General features: G+C 45.9%; 1 protein-coding gene across 3 annotated transcripts in view; it reads left to right on the top strand.

Moving 5' to 3' along the window:
• Positions 1-24,044, top strand: part of RAI1 (retinoic acid induced 1) — a 330,449-nt gene that overhangs the window by 256,040 nt on the left and 50,365 nt on the right. Inside the window, exon 1 of one of the 3 annotated variants that reach the window (XM_082261243.1) lies at positions 3,156-3,522. The exons of the other annotated variants lie outside the window; for them this stretch is intronic. The gene's annotated coding sequence lies outside the window, so the exon portion shown is untranslated. Of the gene's footprint in view, positions 1-3,155; positions 3,523-24,044 lie in introns of those variants that run through there. 3 annotated transcript variants of the gene reach the window in all.

The following is a 24,044-nucleotide window of genomic DNA, read 5'->3' as shown; positions in this document are numbered from 1 at the left end:
AAAATTCGTGTGCAGTCTTTTGCAGTTTTCAACAGACACCACAGCCCTGGACAAAAGACGGCCGATCGTTCGGCCGACGATCAGTACATGTGTACGGGGCTTTACATGCCACTGTGTCTGTTTTGACATTGTAAAAAAAACCCTTTAGGTAGTAGAATATGAAGCTGAATTTGGGTATTTGGCTAAATGCAGTTTGCATGGATGTTCCTCTGCTGCCCCTAATGGCAGCACATTCACGTCAACGTCACCAGACTTCCTACCAAGTACTGCTAGTTTAAATGTGAAAGGAGGTGACGTGAAGCCACTGACACTGCCTTTGTCCGTGGGGGTCGCCTCACACGCACACAACCATCTGCTTGGTAGAAAATACTAAAGAAAACCTGTCTGCTGCTGAGTAGCGCTTATATAGGGACAGCATGCATGTTCGCTGCAAATTTCACCCCGTCCTATAATTAAAAAGAGTGATTTAGTCTTTAGTGAGTATAAAACAACCTGGCCCCTGAATGAAGACCTATTCTCCTGCTCATCCCTATGCATCAATGGCTGCAATTGCTGATATCAGCTTCAGTTATAACAAAGAAAATAGAAAAGCTATGGACGTGATTTAGACTTGTTCAGTAAAGCTTTTCTTCTACGTTAAAGCCAAAATGCCTATTTTAGTTTTGGATAAAGCAGAATATGGTTACACCTCCTGTCAAGTTCTTTTTGCTGTCTGTGTCCCATTGGAGATTTTACTTTTTTTTTACTATTTTTCAAATTGAGACAAAAGAAGTCAGATCTCTCCAAAGTAAGAATTTTCTTCTTTTTATATAGTTCACACTGTAACCAGTGTCCTGATTGGAAGATCTCCTCTCTATTCCTGTTCCAGCGACAACTATGGCAACACTGATAGCAGTAAATACCTTGGGAGGTAAAAGAAAGACATGGGGCAGGTGATCTCGAAATTCGGCTGGTTAAGCAGGGACCGGCCAAATTTCGCTCCATGTATGGGCAGGCTGGTTGTACTAAAGTCAATCTACTGATCGACTTCTGTACAACCAGCCTGTTGAAAAATTTCCACATGATCAACACCGCAGGCTATAGCTGGCAGCACTGATCAGTGTATTCAGGGGTGATTCCCCCATCCATGGCAAATGTATGGAAGGGAGAATCACATGGGCATCTGCATGGGGGGGCAAGTGCCCCCCCCCCGGAATCTCAATTTCCCCTTTTAAAGTGATTGTTAAGCCTCTTTATACTATCCTGTCTGGTCTGTTTAATAACCCTGTGTGGCCGTGCCTCTGTGTCTGTGTTTTAAAAAAATAAGCCGTTCTTTACCAGTTTTTAGAGTGCCGATCGCCGCTCACATGACCCGCCAGCTCTCTCCTCTCTCTGTCTGACAGCTGCCTGCAGCGGGCGGGGCTGAGGATTCTCCACTGACGTTAGTTGGGAGGGGAGGAGGAGAGGCTGAGCAGAGGAGAGAGGTGGCGGGTCACGTGAATGGCGATCGGCGCTCTAAAAACTGGTAAAGAGCGGCTTATTTTTCCCCTTTAAAAATAAATACTCGCATGTCGCGGCTTGCGTGGTGACTGACATCAGCAGCCGCACGGACCACTGTCCTCAGCCCCAGGCCCCAGTGCTATCATTCCAGGAAAGGGGGAGCCAGGAGCAAGGAAATTGAGGAGATTTGTGGCCCCATGCACAGAGGCATGGCATGTGACACCACAGCTGTACTGACATCACATGCAGGCATTCGCCGCCTGCACGAACCCAAAACAGCTTTGCTTTTGTATCAGGTTTCTCAAACCTTTGAATGCCTGCGCTTTATGTGATAATGATTAAGCCCCTCCCCTTAATTACATTGTTGAAAAGGGGCGGAGCATGACTGACCTTCCCCCCGGAAAAAGTTCTGCAGACGCCCATGGAGAATCTGACCATTTTTTTTCATCCAACCCGCTGGTTGAACAAAAAACTTACTAATATATGGGCTGCCTTAAAGTAGAAAATTTTCTCAGTCAATGTAGGTGATGGGGGTGATCCTCCTTAAGCAGCCCTCCCACTGATGGCCAAGAGCTTTTTTTTTTGCTGAAGTAGCCACTATATGTAAGAGGGAAGTGCAAAAAGCAGAACATATAAAGTCCAAATTCCGATTTTATTCACAGTCATTAAATGTTATAAAAGTGAACGTGTTTCCGGAGTAAAGCTTCCTCCTTCATCAGGATCTGGAGCAATCAGCATATGAACATGCATCCCTGCTGACGAGTGGCGTGCGCTTACCCCCTAGCTGCAGGTGCGAGACCGACCTAGCCCTACGTCGGTTTGCCTGGGAGAGCCACAGTATATAGGCGGCGTGTGGTCGGCAACTGGTTAAATCCCATTTCTTACCCATTCTGATGCTCAGTTTGAACTTCAGCAAGTCATCTTCACCGCTTCTAGATGCCAAAATGCATTGAGTTGCTGTCATGCGATTAGCAATTGGAGTTACCAAGCAATTGAAGAGGTACCCAATAAAGTGGCCGGTGAGTGCATATGTAGAGTGCTGCGTAAATTGACGGCACTGTATAAGTACCTGTAATAATAATATTAATAATAGTAAAACATTTTTTGTTTACTGACTGGAATTACCTCCCCCTGACCACAGTGGAAATCTCCCAGTGAGCAAGGTATGTCGTGGTCAGAGGTGACAGATCTTGGCCTTGACCACTCAGAGTCATCCTCGTCTTGTAAACAAAGGTTCCTTACACTGATGTAAATCGGGGCCTACTGTTTGAAATAATCATATGATTTTTATTTTTTTTGTATGAAGTCTGATTTAACTGGATCCTTTTTTTCCAAGTTCCCAAGTCTGTCTACGGGGGGGCGGGGGGGGGGGGGGGGGTCATCTCTTCTCTCTGTTTTCTTGCCTCTGTGAGAAAAGGATGGAACATTACAGAACATAATATTTTAGCTGTTGCAGTAAAAACGGCAAATTGCGTATTCCTGGCACGGGGGGCTGAGATTTATTTTTAAAGCTTGGCTGATGTGAAAAATATCTCTAATTCCCAGTTTCATTGGCTGCAACGATCAGTGGCAAAATTACTCAGCCATGCGGTGGGAATGAACATCCAGACGGGGGAGGATGGGCCGTTTATTCAAATAATGGAAATCTGGCCAGGGAATTTTGTACAATACGACGTCGTCTGCGGGTGAGGTAGGAGAGGAACAGAACAAGCAGCAGGCAGCGGAAAAGGCCCGTTGCCTCCACAGGAGCAGAGGGGCACGGAGCCCTCCTTCTTCAGTCAGGGAGATGTTTGTCTGAGCACTGCTGTGGCGGTGGCTTCGAGATGGAGGTTGAGATGCCTCACGCTGCCTCACTGTGCGCCCTGAAGAGCTGCCAAATGACTAGGTGGATTTTTGGGCACGTTTGTATTTTGGCTGTCTGTGCCTTTCATTATAAGGAGAGTATTTATCCAAAACAACATTTTGCCGTGAACTTTCGGGCCACTTCACCGTATGCGGAATAGGCAACAGGATTCCTATAGCAACCAGATGTTTGCTTAAAGGGTATGTGAACCCTAACAATGACCTTCTCTTATTCACTTCCTTTTGTTCTGTTTACTATACCATTGAAAGCTTTTTGTTGTATGAATTCTATAGGTGCAAAAAGAAGCCTTTTGGTCCTGCCAGAAATCTTCTTAGTTGATAACTTCTTATGCCCCCGTCCTATGCTGCGCTGTTATTAGTGACATTTTTTTCCAGCTATTTTTGACGACTACAAAACACCTCCTCTCTATGTTATGGAGAAAAAGGAAAAGGGGGGAAGTGTTCTGTAGTCCTGTCCTAGGGTGACCATGCTGCTACATTTAGGATCTCGGTGTCAGTTTCTGGTCACCCTGCAAGGCCACCCGTCCCCGTGTGGCTGAACGGTTAGCGTGTAGTACTGTTACGGATGCCCCTTACATGATGTGCAATATAAATTGGGAATGCGCAAGGAGGTAACATATAAATTATTCCTTATGGGCTTGCAGCACACTGGGCAACTTGCAGCCAAACATGGGCTATTTATGACCTTCCTGGCCCCCAGAATGAAGAAGGGGGCACAGATACAGTTACCAATGCCCCTTACGTGAAGTGAGATATAAATAGTGTTGGGAATGCGCAAGGAGGTAAAATATAAATAATTTATTCCTTACGGGCTTGCAGCACACTGGGCAACTTGCAGCCAAACATGGGCTATTTATGACCTTCCGGCCCCCAGAATGAAGAAGAGGGCACAGATACAGCACAGTGAATAAGTAGGTAACCCTAGGACAGGAAGTGTGTTACTGGCAGGATCACCAGGTGAAAAAAAAAAGGGGGGGAAAGAAAACTAATGCAGCTGCCATATTTAGGACTTGTAAACTGCAATATATTCAAATTTTGTAATTGGATTTAGGTACAGTTGGAAACTGGGCTAATTGTGAGGTACTAATTTTCTTGAAAGCCCCATTTGTTAGGTGGGTCACAGTCTTCCTATTAGTTGGTCGTTAGTGTGATCACCGTAGGACAGTGTTAGGCCCCTTTTACACGATCCGTTCGTCGGACGGATTCCGTTTTTCTCAGCGGGGATCGAGCCGCCGATCCCCCGCTGAGCAGCAGGAGGACAGCTGTGTCTCCGCGCTGTGTGCGGAGACACAGCTGACAGTTCCCCATGCATCTCTATGGGGGAAATCGGATGGGAACGGACCGTCGGTCCGATGGACGGATGGAAAAATAGGGTTTCCATCCGTCCAGATTTGACGGATCGGATTGGGTCGGATGTCAGAAGACATGTCTCTGCTGCCATCCGGTGCCCCATAGGAATGCATGGGGGGACCATTCAGATCTGCCAAAAAAACGGACAGGCGGATCTGAACGGTCCACCTGTGTGAAAGGGGCCTTACTGGCAGGATAACCAGGTGAAAAAGGAAAACAAATTCAGCCGCTACGTTTAGGACTGGTAAGCTTCAATATATTAGAATTTTGTAATTGGATTTAGATACAGTTGGAAACTGGCTTAATCGTGAGGTGCTAGCTTTCATGAAAAGCTTGTGAGGTGGGTCACAATCGTTCCATTAGATGGCTGCTATGGTGATCACTAGAGATGGGCTCTGGCATGTTCGGGATCCTAGTCCCAACCCACCTGTCCAATCCCACCAGGAAGCCGACACTGCAGACTGCCAATCACAGGCAGTGAGACATTTCCCGGTCTGTGCAGCTGCGGGAGCCTATCTCTAGTGGTCACCCTAGGACTGTGATGGCAAACCTTGGCACCCCAGATGTTTTGGAACTTCATTTCCCATGATGCTCAATTACACTGCAGAGTGCAAGAGCATCATGGGAAATGTAGTTCCAAAACATATGGGGTGCCAAGGTTTGCCATCACTGCCCTAGGACATGAAGTGTGTTGCTGGCAGGATCACCAGGTAAAAAAAAAGGGGAAAAAGCCTGAAAAAATACGAAAACGAATGCAGCCACCACATTTAGGACTGGTAAGCTGCAGTCTATTAGGATTTTGTTATTTGGTTTAGATACAGTGGGGAAATGGCCTAACCATTAGGTACTAGCTTTCACAAAAGGGCCATCTGTGAGGTGGGCCCCAATCTTCACATTAGATCAGGTGTCTCCAAACTATGGCCCTCCAGTTGTTCGGGAACTACAATTCCCATCATGCCTCGTCATGTCTGTGTATGTCAGAGTTTTACAATGCCTCAAGGGACGTGTAGTTCCACAACAGCTGGAGGGCCGTAGTTTGGAGATCCCTGCATTAGATGAACGTTACTTTCAATGCATATTTCCTTCTGATGCTCCTGAAGGCTGGCATCTCTCTACCCCCTTGCACAGTATTTGTAAAATAGCATTCAAGAAAGGGCTATTTGTAAAGGTGGGCCACCGTTTTCCCATTAGATGGCCATTAGATGACCCTAGGTCAGAAAATGTGTTACTGGCAGGATCACCAGGTGAAAAAAAGCCTGAAAAAAAAGAAAACGAAGCAGCCGCCACATTTAGGACTGGTCAACTGCAATGTACAGTATTAGGATTTTGTTAATGGATTAGATACAGTTGGGAACTGACCTAACCATTAGGTACTAGCTTTCATAAAATGGCCATCTGTAAGAAGGCCCCAATCTTCCCATTAGATGAACGTTACTTTCAATGCCTGTTTCCTTCTGATGCTCCTGAAGGCTGGCATCTCTCTACCCCCTTGCACAGTATATGTAAAATATCTGCAATAATCTATTATTTCATGTGATGGTTTTCGAACCAATGTGTAGGAATCAACACTGCAGGAAAAAAAATGGCGGTACGCTATGGGCACTGCAAGCTGCGGCAGCTTGCGCCCCCTTCTGGGTGGTGGGATATCAAATGGGTTTTCCAACCATTCTGGAACAAACTGGGAAAGCATTTTTTTACAACAGGAAAAATGGTGTTGCTTTTGTGAGCTTCTTGCTGTGGCTCTTTGTGCGCTAACCCCCCCCCCCCCCTTTGTGGTGGGGCATTACGTAGCACAGTTTGAAAAATGTTATTACATTATTAAAAACCTGTGTTTTATGAGGTGACCGTGACCAGAGGCGTAACTAGAACCTTCAGGGCCTCGGTGCAAGAAATCATGAAGGGCCCCCCGGACCCCTGCCCGGGGCCCTTCCCTTCAAGCCTGGGGCTCTTCCCACTGATCCTGGGGCCCTTTCCACTAATTCTGGGGCCCTTTACTCCCATTGTGGGACCCTTTCACAAGTTCTGCAGTGGGCCCCCTTCCTGCCATCTTGAGGCCTCCACACGGTGGTGGAATGCCAGAGCCCGGTTGCAAGTGTGACCTTTGCAATCCTGGAAGTTCACCCACTGGTGTCAGTAGTTTTATCTTTTGGTATTTTAATTGTATTATTTTTTATAATTTTATTTTTTTTACAATGTCACTGACTATGACTCTGTCCATTTAGAAAAGGAAGGAGCTGGTAAATTACATATTTACCGACTCCTTCCTGGTATTCTATTGTGACACATCCCCTGCAGCAGCAGCAGCACAGTGGGGAGGGGGGGGGGGTAGCGCCGTAGGGGGGGACCAGGGGAGCACACAGGGGCCCAGAGACAGCAGAACACAAGTGAACTGGATAGGAGGAGTGGCGGGGACAGCATATAGAGGAACCAATCTTCTCCATTTTCCTCCTGCAGCTACAGAAGGAAAAAGGAGGACAGTGATTTCTCTAAATGCTGCCCCCCCCCTATTCAGGTGTAAAGGGGAGCCGCACAGGCCCCCCTGGAGCATGGGGCCCAGTTGCAATTGCAACCCCTGCAGTTACACCCCTGACCGTGACCAGTAACTCTATTATTGAAGAAAGAGTGCGTTTTGGTTATGTCTTTCTATCCTCCAGCAGAAGGGGGTCTTTATGTTTTGGAATAGGACACAAAGCTCCAGTCTATATATTGTGGGATCCTACATAGAGAATCGTATCCCGCGGCAATGGAAAAATATCTTCTGAACAGAGTGGTGTCGTTTTTTGACATTTCCCAAAGTTCAGTTTTAAGTATAACTTCTCTTTATTTTCCAGAAATTAAGAAGGATATTTCCTTTGCTAAACAAGCCTCTTTAAATCTCGCAGACGCTTTTCAGAAGAGAGTCCTTTTAGGATTTCTTTGCCAGCCTGTTTCTCGTCACGTGGCGAGGCCACCCGACCATTTGGCACTAAACCGTTAGCGTCTAAAATTGTTACGGATGCCCCTTCTGCGGAACGCGATATAAATAGTGTTGGGAATGCGCAAGGAGGAAGCCTATAAATAATTTATTCCTTACGGGCTTGCAGCACACTGGGCAACTTGCAGCCAAACATGGGCTATTTATAACCTTCCCGGCCCCATTCCACGACCCCGGAGGGCAAGAAAGTACATTTGGATTTCTCTCAGTTAAATCCTATGTGTTTGCTACAGTCCCAAGGGGCCATCTATTTCAATTTTTTTCTTTTACCGGTGCATATTTTATATCTCCACGGTAATGCCATATGACTTCTATCTAGCCATATGACTGCTATTGTCGGTAGGGTCTGCTGACTGCCTGCGCTCAGCCATGGCACGTGCCCGCCATTTTGCCACAGAGGATGACTGGATTAATTAAGGGTTGTAATGACTTAATGGATCATCATGGGAGTAGATTGTGTAATTGTGTATGTGTATAAATGGAGCTTTGCAAACCTCACAGGTCTTTTTAAAGTGTGTGCTTTGGGGACATCTAAATCTCTAAACTCTAACTGATGAGTTGGTGGAGTCATGTAAATAGCTTACAATGTGTGCTTGTTACTTTTCCCACTATAACCCTATTCTGGACTGGATGGACAGAACTACTAATCATTTGGAGGATCAAAAAGACCCCATGTGTGTCTTTTTTGTATGTATTGAGCTGTTTGCTTTGAGTTCAACCTAAAGCCCTGTACACACGCACCGATTGTTGGCCAACCGTTCGGCCGTCTTTTGTCCAGTGTTGTTTGGTTGAAATGTGCTCTAGACTTGCACTGGACATTTGTTGGCCAACAAAACCAACTTCAGAAGTGATGTTTGACTTTCCCTGTGTTTTTTCTTCTCTGAGCATGCCCAGTCTTGCTCATCTGATTTTTGTCTGCCGAAAGCTGTACTGACTGAGGAACAATCGGCCGTTCTAATGTTGGCCAACAAAAATTTTATAGCATGCACACCAGATTTTTTTGGCCGAAAAGTCGCAGTTGGTTGTCGGAAGCATCATACTAACAAGCCTACGATCGGCCAATCGGACGTTGGCCGACAATTTACGGCCAACAATCTGTGCGTGTGTACAGGGCTTAAGTCATCTTTACCTTTGACTTTGGAACCTATGCGGCATAACTTCCTTTATCTCTGCTGGGAGAAACCTCTTAAAGCTGAAACTTAAAACTTGTTTTTTATGTAAAGAGCTTACAGTAGGTGTTTTTGAGAATACCCTTATTGCATCACAAGGAAGGTTTCACAGATTGCTGACAAAAGCAATTGAAGTGGACCTGTACAGTATAGCCATTCCTGGGGGAAAAAGTGCTGCTCAGGCAGGCTATGTCCCGTAGAGTGTACCTTTTTAAAGCTTTTGTGTGTACAGAATGGCACTACTTACGTTAAGACGCAATGGATTGTGGGTACTGGCATCAAACCTTTGTTCTATAGTCAGACCTCTACGTAATGTCTAATTCTTCCATTACAACTCCCATGGAGTCAGCCTTTCCTTGACGTCCTCTGATATGCCATTAGCTTACTGATAATTGCAGCAATTCATTTTTCATCAGTAAGCAGCTCCTGAACGCCGGCAAAGCAGACCAACTCTAGCCATTCTCAGGGCGAACCTGTCCGTATAATCTACAAACCACAAAGCATGCTTGTATCTTATTGCACTCCTGGTTCTCGCTCTGATCTTCCAGTGCCTCCCTCTGAAGCCTATTCCATGCCAAGTTTAAGAAAGATGGAGCAAATTGTGGGGAATGAAGGAGCATAATGCAAGTATTATTAAAACAAAACATAGGGGTTGATCAATCAACCCACAAGTTTTTTTTTTTCAAAGCTTAATTGAATAAGCTGACGTCAGAAGCTGATTGGCTACCATGCACTCAGGGCCGGTGCTACCACTAGGCAAACTAGGCAGCCGCCTAGGGCGCACTGCCACCTAGGGTGCAGCCATGGCCAGTGCCACATTCCTCTCCTGTCACCTCCTCATCCCCGGTGGATGTCACCTCTAGAGAGGGGTGCAGTGTGTACAGGAAGGGGGTCTAAGCCCAAAGGGGTGTAGCATTAAAGGGGGGCAGTATGTGCAGGAAGGGGTGTAGCATTAAAGGAGGGCAGTGTGTGCAGGAAGGGGGGGGGTAATGTGTACAGGAAGGGGGGGGGCAGTGTGTACAGGAAGGGAGGTGTAGGGTGAAAGAAGGGCAATGTGTACAGGGAGGGGAGTGTAGGGTTAAGGGGGGGGGGCATTTTGTGCAGGAAGGGGGGCAATATATACAGTTTTTTTGGGGGGGGGGGTGAAAGTAGCTGGTTTTGCCTAGGGCTCGAAATAGTCTAGAACCGTCCCTGCATGCACTGCATCAGCAGATTTTGCACTCTCTACTTTTAGTAAATGAACCCCATGGTGGCTGGCTGGTTTAACCTCTTAAGGTGCAAAAATAATACACATCAGTGATGTCACAGGCTTTATAAAATTATTTAGTGGCTTCTCATTAATATTTTTTCAAACCTTAATATGGCTGCTTTTACTGTTCTCTGTTGATGTCACCAGTAAATATTGGGCAGTGTTGCCGTAAATGTTCAGTCCTCAACAACCTTTCTCAATTTTTACCCCAAAGGAAACCTTGAAATAGGTTTCAGGACTAGGGTCAGTTGGAAAAATACATTGGTGGTCAGTGGAAAAATGTTCCCCTTAACAGTGGTGATCAAAATACCACTCTTACAGACCGCTAAAAAGAATATTGGTATCATGACTCTGGCATTGGTCCCAGAACTTTGCAGGTACCATCATACAAGAGATCAATTAGCAACAGCTCAAGGAACTCCTAGCAGCTTCCAGATGAACCCTTGGGTTCAACAGAATTCTGCTTGGCTGGTCAATCACACAAAGCTCAATGAATGCTTAACAACATCTGGAGGAACCCATGTATTCCACAGAATCCTGGTTGAAAATGACTGGTCTACAAAAGTATGCAGGCACCATCAAATGGGAGATCAAGGAACCCCTGGCAACCTCTGGAGCAACCCTTGGGCTTCACAGAACCCTGGTTGAGATTGGCTGGTCTACAGATCAATGAAGGCACCATCAAACAGGAGATCAATCAACCACAGCTCAAGGAACCCTTAACAACATCTGGAGGAACCCATGTATTCCACAGAATCCTGGTTGAGAATGGCTGGTCTACAGAACTTTGCAGACACAATCAAATGGAAGGTCAATTAGCCACAGCTCAAGGAGCCCCTGGCAATCTCTGGAGCAAACCTTGGATTCCACAGTACCATGGTTGAGAATGACTGGTCTAAGCAGACAGGCACATTCAAACAAGAGGTCATTTAGTCACAGTTCAAGAATCGCTTAGCAAACTCCGGAGGAACCCTTGTGTTTCACAGAATCCCAGATAAAAATGGCTGGTCCACAGAACTCTGCAGGCATTATTAATTGTTAGGTCAATCAGCCACATCTGCAGGAACTCCTGGCAACCTCTGAAGCAACACTTGGGTTCCACAAAACCCCTGTTGAGAATGACTGGTCTACAAAATTGCTTTAAATAGCTGAAAATATCTTTCAGTTTTAAGAACAAAAAAAAAAACAGTGTTGTTCTACTCCAAAACATGTGTATAGTGACTTAAAATGTATTCAAAATAAATAAAATACCATGAATTACATCATAATAAGTGTGTAAATATAATCAACTAACACTAAAAGATTAATAATAATCAATATAGGTCCAGAAAAAAGTCCATTAGCAATCCTTCTGTTTATTGCATATAACTCCACCAGAAACAGTGCAATGCTCCACCACCAGTAAGAATGTTCACTCACCTGGAACGTGGACCTATATCAATATACAGGTCAAAATAAGCTTTATCCAAACAGCTGGTGATATCTTCAACTCAATAGGTACTGGTAGACAGGTCCCCTTTCAATTACCGACTGATCTCCTTTATATCCTAGGCATCCTTCCATTCAGCCATTAAATGATGCTTATAAAGGAAAAAAAGGCCTCCGATGGTGTGATACCATTTATTTACATTTTAAAATCCTAAACCGCAATATAGCACACTCACATTATAATTCTAAAGTCACAGATCCGTTACCAGCTTTGTAAAAACAAACGCTTCAAGTTTTGGCTCTGCCCTACGTGTTACGTCACTTGCCCATAAGACATCCTTTTTTTTTGTTAGCTGTCCTTTGGGTGTGGGAACACATTATTGGCATTTGCTGCAGCTCTGTTATTTGCTTAATTGTATGTTTTTGGTAGTGCACAAAGATTTTTTTTTATTAATCAATAATGTTTTAGCTTGTTTGGTTTGCTTTTGCTTATACTTTTATTTTTTTTTCAGAGCATGACCTACCTACCTTCTTATTTGGAGCTCTGCAGTTTGAGAACACATGACTAGATTTTCTGGCTTGAAACCACAGCAAAATAACTAGACACAAGTGTGACATAGACGTCAGGAGCGTTCCATCACCATATGCTTTATAGTTTGCCCTAATATGCTTGGTTATTACAGAAACAATAAGCCCTTATATGCAGCAGCACGTCTCTGACCAGTAGTCAGTCCCTGACTGACTCTGCAGTTAACTGTGCCCAAACCGCTGCAAAGAATTAAAAATAGCATTTTCAGATGTACCATAAGACGCGGAGTATGAAACCCTAAGATTATAACGCATCACAAGCTGTCACGTACCGCGATTGCGTATTTGTATTTTGCCGTTGCAGGCTTTCTGGTCATAAAGCAGCTGTGTCCCATTTTTCATGTTTAGTTTGAGAGTCTGCTTTGCTTCCCACCCACTGACCTCTGGGAACAGTCTCTGCTCTCTTTGGCTGGACTCCACAATTACAAAGTGCAAAGTCTGGAATACAGACACAGGAGGAGAAAAAAAAAATTGCAATAAACAGATCTTGCTGCGATGTTCAATTAAAAGGAGACCTCCACTCAAAACTATTTCATGTTGACTGTAGGATGATAGAGCAGCCTATATGTATTTACACCGAGCAGCCCCTTTATGGAGTTCCTCTGTTCCTTCTATGTGCATGAACTGTTGCTGACTTTCTGGCATCAAAGGATTCCAAGGCTGACACTGCTATTGTCAGCAAGTTCTTCTGAAAGGAACTGACTTAGGGGCTCATGTAGGCGGTTGTTGTCAAATCTTTTCTTCTGCTTCGGATTGCAGCACTGCTTAAACGCATGTATTAGAATGCAAAAGGCTGCATATGACCTGCTTTGTCTGGGAAGGCAACATATCTCAGTAGGCCTAGCTGCGTCCAAAAGCAAAGCAGGTCAAACGCAGACTTAGATCTGTCATCCACACTGTGCCTTTGAAGTCAGTGGGAATCTGCCGACCTGTCTTTGATGTGCACTTCATATGCAACAAAACAATGCCCATTAACGCCTTACTTTAATTGACCTACCTCCCTTTTCTCCATTCTGGGCAGCTACAATCCAGCTTTCCCATTGCTGTCTAGTTCAGGTCTTCCCTGATTCTGTCTAAATCACGTGTCAAACTCAAGGCCCATGGGCCGAATCCAGCCAACCAGCCCATTTCATTATGCCCACGCACCTCACCTTGCTGCAGCACCCCCCTCATCCCCACCTTGTGTCAGCAGCAGAGAGGAGGACTGAACTTCTCCACCGGGTTCTGTGCTTCTCTGTGCAGCCACAGAGAGGCTTATCTCTGCCCTACACCCCCCCCCCCCCCCCGCCCCGTCTCAGCAGTCAGCAGCAGAGTGGAGGACAGAACTCCTCCACCAGGTTCTGCGTTTCTTTGTATAGTTGCGGAGAGGCTCATCTCTGCCCCACACCCCCATCTCAGCAGTCAGCAACAGAGATGAACACAGAACTCCTCCACCAGGTCCTGCGCTTCTCTGTGCAGCCGTGGAGAGGCTCATCTCTGCCACCCTAAACCCCCACCCCCATCTCAGCATTTTGAGGCAGAGAGGGGGATAGAACTCCACCAGGTTCTGTGTTTCTTTGTACAGCCATGGAGAGGCTCATCTCTGCCCCATACCCCCGTCTCAGCAGGCAGCAGAGAGGAGAGCAGAACTTCCCCTCCAGGTTCTGCGCTTCTCTGTGCAGCCACGGAGAGGTTCATCTCTTCCTCACACCCCCGTCTCAGCAGTCAGCAGCAGAAAGAAGGACAGAACTCATCCACCAGGTTCTGTGCTTCACTGTGTAGCCGCGGAGAGCCTCATCTCTGCCACCTGAACCCCCACCCCTCGCATCAGCAGTTTGCATCAGAGAAGAGGACAGAAATCCTCCTACAGATCCTGTGCCTCTTTGTGCAGCCGCTGCACACCTTTGTCTCCGCCTCCCCTGGTCTCCGTATTGAGCAGACTCCGGCAGTTGACTCCAGGCCTCCTCTGGTCCTCCTTCAGACCCAGCACTTTCTCCTTCCAGCTCTGCCCCGTGTGACCAAAATAAATTTTTCAATAAATTGTACAATAGTTGTACACTTGAATATCTGCTTGCCATTATTTTTCCTAGACTTCTACTAGAGCTTGTTATGCCTTAAGTTATTACGAAAACCTGTAATAATCAAATGCAGAGGCAATTATTTTATATGATAATGAGTAGACACATTTATATAGTCTTACAGATACAACTGGTCCTTTGAGAGCAAGCATAATGCTGAAGCGGCTCACTATGAAATTGAGTTTGACACACCTGGTCTAAATGGTGTACCACCAGGTCGCTCTTGGCCTTGCATTTGGCTAAATACCTTGGGAGGTTTAATAAAGTGATTGCCTTGTGTGGCCATGGATTCTATTTTGAAGAAGACAGTCTATCCAACACCACTTACTGACCTATGGCCGATTGGTTGTCTCCTTGTAATACAGCATTGAATATTTATTTTGACTACCTGATGCCAACAGTCAACTAAGGATATCTGTGGACCATAGTCTGAACCACTTGTCCCATGTCCCACACTCATACATTATTGGCATTACTCCTCTCCTGGAGGAAGTTCAAAGAGTTGGATCTTCCCATGTAGGCAGAAAAGGTTTATTTTTATCTCAAACAAAAAAAATCGCCAACTCTAGTGACTGGTTACATATTAATTTTTCCACTTCTTTACCATGATGGAGATCAGTGGATGAATTTAATTGGATTTTTGGGTTAAGTGGCTGTCTAATATTTCCTTTGGCTTGTCCGCAGGCCATGGTTGTTCTTGGGAAATTTCAAGGCGTCCAGTCCTCTAATGGAGCATGCTTGTTACAGCCTCAGAGTATACATGGGACATGCATATAAAAAGCCCACCTGACACTGCCAGATTACCCAGATTATACCAGATTATTCTGCCCAACAATGCCCTATGATAGACATTGAATTAGGTGTACCCCATCATTTATGGCATTGCCATTGTGCTGAAGCAGGTATGAGAACTGGTGACTGCAGAGAATTGCCTAGTGGCCTGATCACATACATAACGTGGTCCTACTCCACAGAAGGCATTGCGGAACCACCATGTATTTGTAGGCGGAGGATTGAAATATAGACATCATAGCTTTGTTCCAAGGATTGGGCAGAAGGGTCCTTGACATAGCAAGCCTGGGATATGATTGCTATATTTTGAAATGGCAATCCCTAGATACCACCCATTCTTGTCTATCGGAGCGTTGATTATGTTTTCATTTCAGATGTTTACTTAGGGTTTCTAATTTGTGTTCATCATTACATTTTTGAACAGGCAGTAAGCAAAATCAATCAGTGAAGCTGGACAGATAAACAGTTGGTGTCTACCAATAACAAGGTGACATTAAACATGAATTTCAGTATTGATATTTTTACATAGTTACATTGGTCCAGCTTGGGTCAATGTAACTATGTACTGTATATTCCATACCTGGCCGATGCCCCTGGAAGCTGAAAATCACTGAAGTAAACATTGCTAATCTATTGAACTCCACTTGCTTCCCGGATCCAGCCAGCCTGATGCATTAATGAACACAGGAGGTCGACCGATCGACACAGGCACCATTCTGAGAATGCTTTGCTTTTCAGGAGAACTTCGGAACGGAAGTGGGAGCGGGTACCTGTCAAAATCAGGCTCCCGCTCCACCCACTCCCTGCTGCAGCAGGGCTGAACAAAAAGAAACCTGACCGCTCAGGAGGAGCTCCTGTACTAACTATCCAATGTTAGTACAGCCATCTCCCCTTCTGTGCTATTGTGTTCTGACAAGGGGATGATGCCCCCGCCAGAACACTGTGGTCAGCCATTCTGAAGAAGTCGATCGGCAGACCTTTTTTCGGTCATGCCACTTCGACAGAAGCTGGCTGAACGGCCAGCTTCTGTTGGATCGGTGTTCTGCCGAAAACTCCAACTTGCGGACATTGGCAACGCCGTTATTTCCAGTGAGTGTACACCAGGAATATTTGGAGATTTTGACCACTTGGGGTTTTCACACAACATCGGCAACCTATACACTCCGGTAGATACTATAATTAGTGCAGATTGTTAGTGCGCTCACTAGTAACCAGAAACATGGCTGCCTGCAAGGCGGCGACAACTAGCGGGCAACTAACAGTCTGCACTAATTATTGCATCTACCGGAGTGTATAGGCTGCCGGTGTTGTGTGAAAACACCAAGTGGTCGAAATCTCCAATTATTCCTGGTGTACACTCACTGGAAATAACGTGGTTGGAGATCTCGGCAAGTTGGAGTTTTCGGCAGAACATCGGCTGCAGTACTCATGGGCCAAATGTCGTGATGTGATGCCGCCCGACATTCGGCCTGTGTGTACTAGACTTTAGATACTGTAGCTGTCATTGGACAAGGTTTCCCCCTCACCTCCTGTTCTGGTGACAACTGTAACATTTTGGATTTTTCATCAGTTTCAATGGTCCCCAGGACAAAGGAGAGAGGGTGAATCTCCCCATCGGGAAGACAGACAACAATAAAAACCCATCAGAGTTTCTAACACCTCCCTTTAGGGTCCTTTCACATGAGCGGTGCGCTCGGCGTACTCTGTATTTCTCAGCGGGGATCGATCAGCTGAGCAGGCGGATGACGGCTCTGTCTCTGCTTAGATGGAGCTGTAAGATCCCCGCTCTCCGATATGGGAGATCAGATGAAAACGCACCGCCTATCCGTTTTTTGTCCGCTCTGATTCTCCAGACGGATGGAAAATAGGGTTTCCATTGGTCTGGATTTCATGGGCAGGATTGGATCGGAGAGCAGCGGGTGTCAGCAGAGATGTCTCTGCTGACATCCGCTGCTCCATAAAGATACATGGAGCATCCAATCTGGTCTGCCTGAAAAAACTGACAGGCGGACCTGATCGGAAAGCCAGTGTGAAAGGGGCCTTAAACTTTAAGCTGAACTCTAGACAGATACATAAGACACTCATTAACGCAGTTCTATAATCATTAAATGTATATTTTAACTACTAGCAGTGTGCTTACAAGAAGCCTGAAGATAGGAGGAGAGAGCAGAGTGAGTGAGATGAGCTCATCACTGTGCTGCTTCTCTTTTCACTGTCCAGTCACAGGCTGGGGCAAGTCCATAACAACCTGGAATCCGAAGACGTGGATTAAATGATGCTGGCCATCATACTGAGGACATCTAGTGGGAGAAAAATAGTACTGTCTGAAATAAAGTTGTACTGCACTGTATATTGCAGCAGAAGCTTTATATTTTTTATCTTGATATTTTTGCTTTCAAGGTTTTTGAAGCATCGTGGTCACACAAGAGTGTATATTACTAATAAGCATAGCCAATGTCGTTTTCATACTGTGAAATATCCGCTAAATGGGGGGTATCTGAAGTAATACCTGCAAACACAAGCGAGTGGTGGTGTGTATTCTGAATGCACACACTGTATAATGTGAATGCAGCATACAGAGATGAAGGAATGGATAGGCTGCGGTTTCTAGAACCAGTTCATGGCGGCTGTGCCCTCAGAAGGTCATCTGATGAAGAACCCGCTGACCTTTATCCCAAATGTGGGAAATGCTTGGGATCCTACGATGGTCCTGCACGCCTTTCTCTCTTCCCTCCACCACTTTCATCTTGATTCTTAAAGGGACCATCTGTTTCTGAACGATATAAAATAGACCCCAGGGAGAGCCAATCGTAGCGCTGTCTGAGACTGAAATCTCTTGATGAGACGCTGTTATTGTCCCCTGGGCCTGCATGCGATAGCAGACAGTGCGAAAGACAGCCCAGAGACGAGAAGGTGCCCCACACCCAGTGTGATGACTTCACAGCAATGTAAAAAAAAAACGTATTTACTCCATAGATTTATGATATGAATAATTCTAAAATTTAAAGTAGAACCAGCATCAGATATTGTTTTTATATTAGCACATGCATGCTAAGTAATGTGTCAGTATAAGTGCCTCTCACAGTGCTTCCCCTGACAATGCCCTCATATGCTTTTATCTCCAGGACAGCACCACCTTTATTCAGGCATCAGGGTCAGAATCTGTTTCCTGGACTGAGATGCTTGCTCAGTGATGACACAGATATGTGAGCAGCCTGTCACCATGGGGTTGATTTACTAAAACTGGAGCATGCAAAATCTGGTGCTGCTCTGCATAGAAGCCAATCAGCCTCCAGGTTTGTCAAAGCTTAATTAACCACTTGCCTACCGGGCACTTTTACCCCCTTCCTGCCCAGGCCAATTTTCAGCTTTCATCGCTGTCACACTTTGAATGACAATTACGCAGTCATGCAAAACTGTACTCGTATGACATTTTTATAATTTTTTTTCACACAACAAGAGTTTTCTTTTGGTGGCATTTAATCACCACTGGGTTTTATATTTTTTGCTAAATAAATAAAGCCAGAATTTAGAAAAAAAAAAACTTTTCCATAGTTTGTTATAAAATTTTGCAAACGGGTAATTTTTCTTTATCACTAATGTGCACTGATGGGGGGCACTGGTAGGCGGCACTGGTAGGTGGCACTGATGGGCATTGGTAGGTGGCACTGATAGGTGACTCTGATAAGGAGGCACTGGTGGGCAAGATTGGCAGCACTGATGGGCACTGTTGAGACTGCAATGAAAATCAGGACACTTATAATCAGTGCCCTAATTATCAGTGTACGTGTCCCTTTTACACAAGCCAGTTATCGACTCTCTTCGCTCCTCACACTGTCAGCCTGAGGAAAGGAGTGCTGATAACCGCCTTCCGCTTTCCTCCGTGACCAGCTGTGATTGGACACAGCTGATCACATGGTAAAGAGCCGCTGATTGGCTCCTTACCTCAATCTGCGATCGCTGTCCTCTGGACACTGCGATCACAGATCACCCTTCAGTGGAGGCGCAGCAGGTGCGATCACGGGAATCCGTAATATGACGGCATCCCGGAACTAAACGACTGCGCTGTAGCCGTCATTCTGCTTTAGCACAGTCGGCAAGGGGTTAAAGCGGAGTTCCACCCTGGTAAACTTTTTTTTTTAATAAAAATACCCCCGGGACAGTCAGGGCTAGTGCATTCCACAATGGCTAGCCTCTGATCTGTCCCGGGTTGCACTTACCTTTTCGAAGAAATACTTACCTTGAAAATGTATTGTCCAGCGCTGCCATCTCAGGTGTGGGCAGCTTGAAGCCAGCACGATCCTCTTCTGTGTCCTCTTCCGTCTTCTTCGGTCCCACGATGCACTGCACCGGCCCCGCCGTCACTTCCGGTGCCTCAGCATCATCCCTGCACAGCTTCTGGAGGTGCTTTTTTGGAAAACTATACTGCCTCTTTCTATTGTGACCCATCTTTGTATTCATGCAGACTAGTAATGTTACTAAAAGGTCCATATTAAACTTCCCTAACCCCTTCATCAGGGGCAGGCAACTTCAACACTTCAGTTGTGGAAAAACTACAATTCCCATCATGCCTCGGATTCTGGGAACACATCTGTGGATATCTCAGTCTTGCAATGCCTCATGGGGTTTGTAGGTTCACCACGGCTGGAGTGCCAAGGTTGCCTGCCTCTACACACCCTGCCCTTGCCATGATATTTACCTGGTTACCACCAGAACCTTGGATTGCCACACACTACTGGTATAAGACATGTGGGGCCACAACTGGCTCCAGCAACTTCATCTTTATTAATGCAGAACAAAGACCAATAATGTGACCCATAGCAACCAATCATCATTTAGGCCGCCGGTCAGATGCTTGGGTTTTACTGCCCTTTGCCTGATTATATAAAGGGTTGTGGTGCCTGTGTAGACGTTACTGCAAGGGGGAGATGTGAGGAGCAACTCATTGCACCCGGCCTAATTAGCATTCATTAATATTAATCTTCACTGCTGAGATAATTATTTGCCACGGGTTACTGAACGCTATTGATCTTTGCTCCATGTTATTAAATGACATCCATAAAGTGTTTTGGTTCCTGGGACATGGCAGGCTCTTGCAGCTGAAAAACCAGTGACTGTGAAGGTGAAGAGCCACTTTCACGTGTCTCTCCCGGCAAAAATGAAAATAATTCTTATGTTCCAGTAAAAGATGAACGCTTCTAATATACTCATTTTTTGTTATCCTTTAAGTAGTTGCAAAGAAATTACCTGATGATTCTGCATTTTCCTGATTATGGTATTATTTTTATTGCCGAGCCAACAGCGCTATTCTGACACTGGTAAAGTGGCCGGTCCCCTCATTGTTGTCAGCGCTCAAAAGCTGCACCGCTGCTTTGCAATGGTGCTGCACCGCTGCTTTGCAATGATGCTGCTCTGCACATGTGCCATTCCTACCTCCGACACCACTGCTCTACGCATGTGCCATTCCTACTTCCAACACCACTGCTCTGCACATGTGCCATTCCTACCCCCGACACCACTGCTCTACGCATGTGCCATTCCTACCCCCGACACCACTGCTCTGCGCATGTGCCATTCCTACCTCCGACACCACTTCTCTACGCATGTGCCATTCCTACCTCCGACACCACTGCTCTACGCATGTGCCATTCCTACCTCCGACACCACTGCTATGTGCACATGCCATTCCTACCTCTTGACACCACTGCTCTGAACATGGCCATTCCTACCTCCAACACCACTGCTCTGTGCACGTGCCCTTCCTACCTCCGACACCACTGCTATGTGCACATGCCATTCCTACCTCTTGACACCACTGCTCTACGGATATGCCATTCCTACCTCCGACACCACTGCTCTGCGCATATGCCATTCCTACTTCCGACACCACTGCTGCGCATGTGCCCTTCCTACCTCCGACACCACTGCTCTACGCATATGCCATTCCTACCTCCGACACCACTGCTCTACGCATATGCCATTCCTACCTCCGACACCACTGCTCTACGCATGTGCCCTTCCTACCTCCGACACCACTGCTCTACGCATGTGCCCTTCCTACCTCCGACACCACTGCTCTGCGCATGTGCCCTTCCTACCTCCGACACCACTGCTCTACGCATATGCCATTCCTACTTCCGACACCACTGCTCTGCGCATGTGCCCTTCCTACCTCCGACACCACTGCTCTGCGCATGTGCCCTTCCTACCTCCGACACAACTGCTCTGCGCATATGCCATTCCTACTTCCAACACCACTGCTCTGCACATGGCCATTCCTACCTCCGACACCACTGCTCTGCACATGGCCATTCCTACCTCCGACACCACTGCTCTGCACATGGCCACTCCTACCTCTGACACCACTGCTCTGCACATGTGCCATTCCTACCTCCGACACCACTGCTCTGCTCATGTGCCATTCCTACTTCTCGACACAACTGCTCTAAATATATGTTGTGTCTATCTCTGACACCACTGCTCTGCGCATATGCTGTGTCACCCCTGAGACCACTGCTCTGCGCACGTGCCTTTTCTACCTCTGACACCACTACTCTGCGCATGTGCTGTTCCTACCTCTGACACTACTGCTCTGTGCACATGCTGTTCCTACCTCCCGACACCACTGCTCTGCTCATGCGTTGTGTCTACCTCTGACTCCACTGCTCTGCACATGCACCATGTCTACCTCTGACACCAAAGCTTTGCACATGTGTTGTGTCTACTTCCTGTATATGAACTAATTGCCATATTTCAAGGAAATATTCCTAGCTGATTTTCAGTAACCATTATTCTGTGACTGGACAGTGACAGATGAAACTGAAGGCTAATGAGGTAATCTCTCTTTCTGCATTCGACCTCCTATCAGCATGCTCCTTGCATTGCAACAAAACTAAAATGGTTCGTTGTGCTTCTCCCTCTCCAAGTCTGAGCTCTGTTGTACAGGGGCTGCAGGAGGTTGATACCAGGTAATATACAGTACAGGCAACTAACACTGTGTGCAATAAAAAAAAAAAAAATAATGATGTATTGATAACTATAGATATGCATTCATTTGTTTCTTCTATATCAGCCTAGCGGTCAGCTTTAAAGGTATAGTTTACCTTTACCAAAAAAAAAAAAAAAAACACCTGTGCAGGTAAGTGGTGTAGGTAGATAAAAACAAACTGTGCAGCGTTGACCAAAGTTGAATAATGCTCTTGCTATGGGTGTAGGCCCTTTGCGTACTTCCTGAAGCCTGACTGAAAAACTCACAGAGATGGTATCATCCCATCCTGCCTTGTTGCTAAGACGTTGCTAAGACACTCCCATTAGATGGTTGAGGTGATCAGCAACAACTGAGAAGCTTAGCAACATCTTAGCAACGAGGCAGGATGGGATGATGCCATCTCTGGAAGTTTTTCAGTCAGGTTTGGGGAGGTATATAAATGGCCTACACCTATAACAAGGACATTATTCAGCTTTAGACCCCGTTCAGACTGCGGCGACACGACTTGGTGGGGTGACCTGTGAAGTCGCGGTGCACAGCGTGCACCACGACCTTGGCGCAACTTGCACGGACTTCATATAATTGAAGTCAATGCAAGTCGCTCCAGGTCGCCCCAAAGTAGTACAGGACCCTTTTTCTAAGTTGGAGCGACTTGTGTCGCTCCTATTAGAACGGGTCCTGTGCTAATCAATGGCGAGCGACCCACCGCGACTTGTCAGGCGACCAAGTCGCCTGACAATTCGCGCTAGTGTGAATGGAGTCTAAGTCAAAGCTGCACAGTTTGTTTTTATCTATAGGCACCCATTACCTGTATAGGCAGTTTTTTGGTAAAGGTGAACTCACCCTTTAGGTGCAGTCACACATAGCAACCAATCAGAATTCACTCTGCTGAAGATAGACCGGTACAAGATTATTTCTGATCGGTTGCTATGGGCTCTGTAAGAATTAGACGGATAAAGGTGACTTACCCTGTGATCTCAGCAGCAGTGCTAACATCTACATAGGAGAAGTCTATACATCTGTAGATGAAATCCAATCAAGAGAATATGGAAATTTGAAAATCGGGTCAAACATTGCTTTCAGGAAAACTTTGCAGCAATAGCTCAAATTAAGAACTCAATATACGCTATAATTCTCATGCATGGTGTGTATATATGCGTCGGATTAGCCGCAGACACCGACACACAACGCGTCGGAAGCAAATTTGTTACTTATAAGTCATCTGTATTTCATATGCGCCTGGCTTTGTATATCCTGGGAGTGTTATCGTGTGCGGCTTTCTTTCTACTAGACGTCAGTGGAAGCTGTGCGATCCAAGGTCTGTTCCTGAATCCTGAGCAGGTGGCATTTTAATATGCGGCGTCCTCTAAATGTCACGCCACATTCAGGCTCCGGTAGCCGCTTGTTAAAATGTCTGTCCGCAGACTTACAATTATCCGCCGAAACGCCTTGCGCACGCATACATTTTTTTAGGCCAGAGCTCGGCGATAAGGTGAAGCCCAATTATTTATAACCAGGAAAATGGCAGTGACACGGCTTGATTTATTACTCCTTAAGGCAAAGAGTGAGGTGAAAAGCGCAGTAACTGTTGGCAACCGGTCAGAAAAGATCTTTTATTCAACTTTAATGTACCAAAATGGGTTGCTATAGGTTGCTGCACCTTCTGGATGTTTTTATTGAGTGAAGCTTTCAGTATTTTTTGAGGTTCTCTGTAAGCTCACCTGAATGTGCATACAGAAGACAAAATGGCTGCCACAACCACAAAAAAGTGCAGTAATCGATATACGGTACGAACAACGTATGAGGTAAATTTGGTTCCAAAGAGTCTTAAGTGCTTAATAGAATTTCAATAAATGGCTAATCTGAGGTAAATTTAAGTCACCTCGATACAAAGGTTTGGCTTCAGTGTTGGTTATTAAAATAAATGAAGTCATTTAAGGCCTTGTAACCTGGTGTTTTCCAGAGGTTAGGCTTGTATTTGAAAAAGAGACCTGGCCTCCACCAGGTCACTGGTACTCTGTCTTATTATACATTTTGAGGGCTCATTCAAATGGGAGCTGAGACCCGCCTTTGGTGCCGAGCCCCTTTTTGCTCAGATTTTGGGATG

This window comes from Pelophylax lessonae (assembly GCF_965119305.1).
Source record: "Pelophylax lessonae genome assembly, chromosome: 6".
Taxonomy (NCBI): Eukaryota; Metazoa; Chordata; class Amphibia; order Anura; family Ranidae; genus Pelophylax; species Pelophylax lessonae.
The sequence above is the reverse complement of the archived record's forward strand: the minus strand, read 5'-3'. Positions and strand labels throughout refer to the sequence as shown.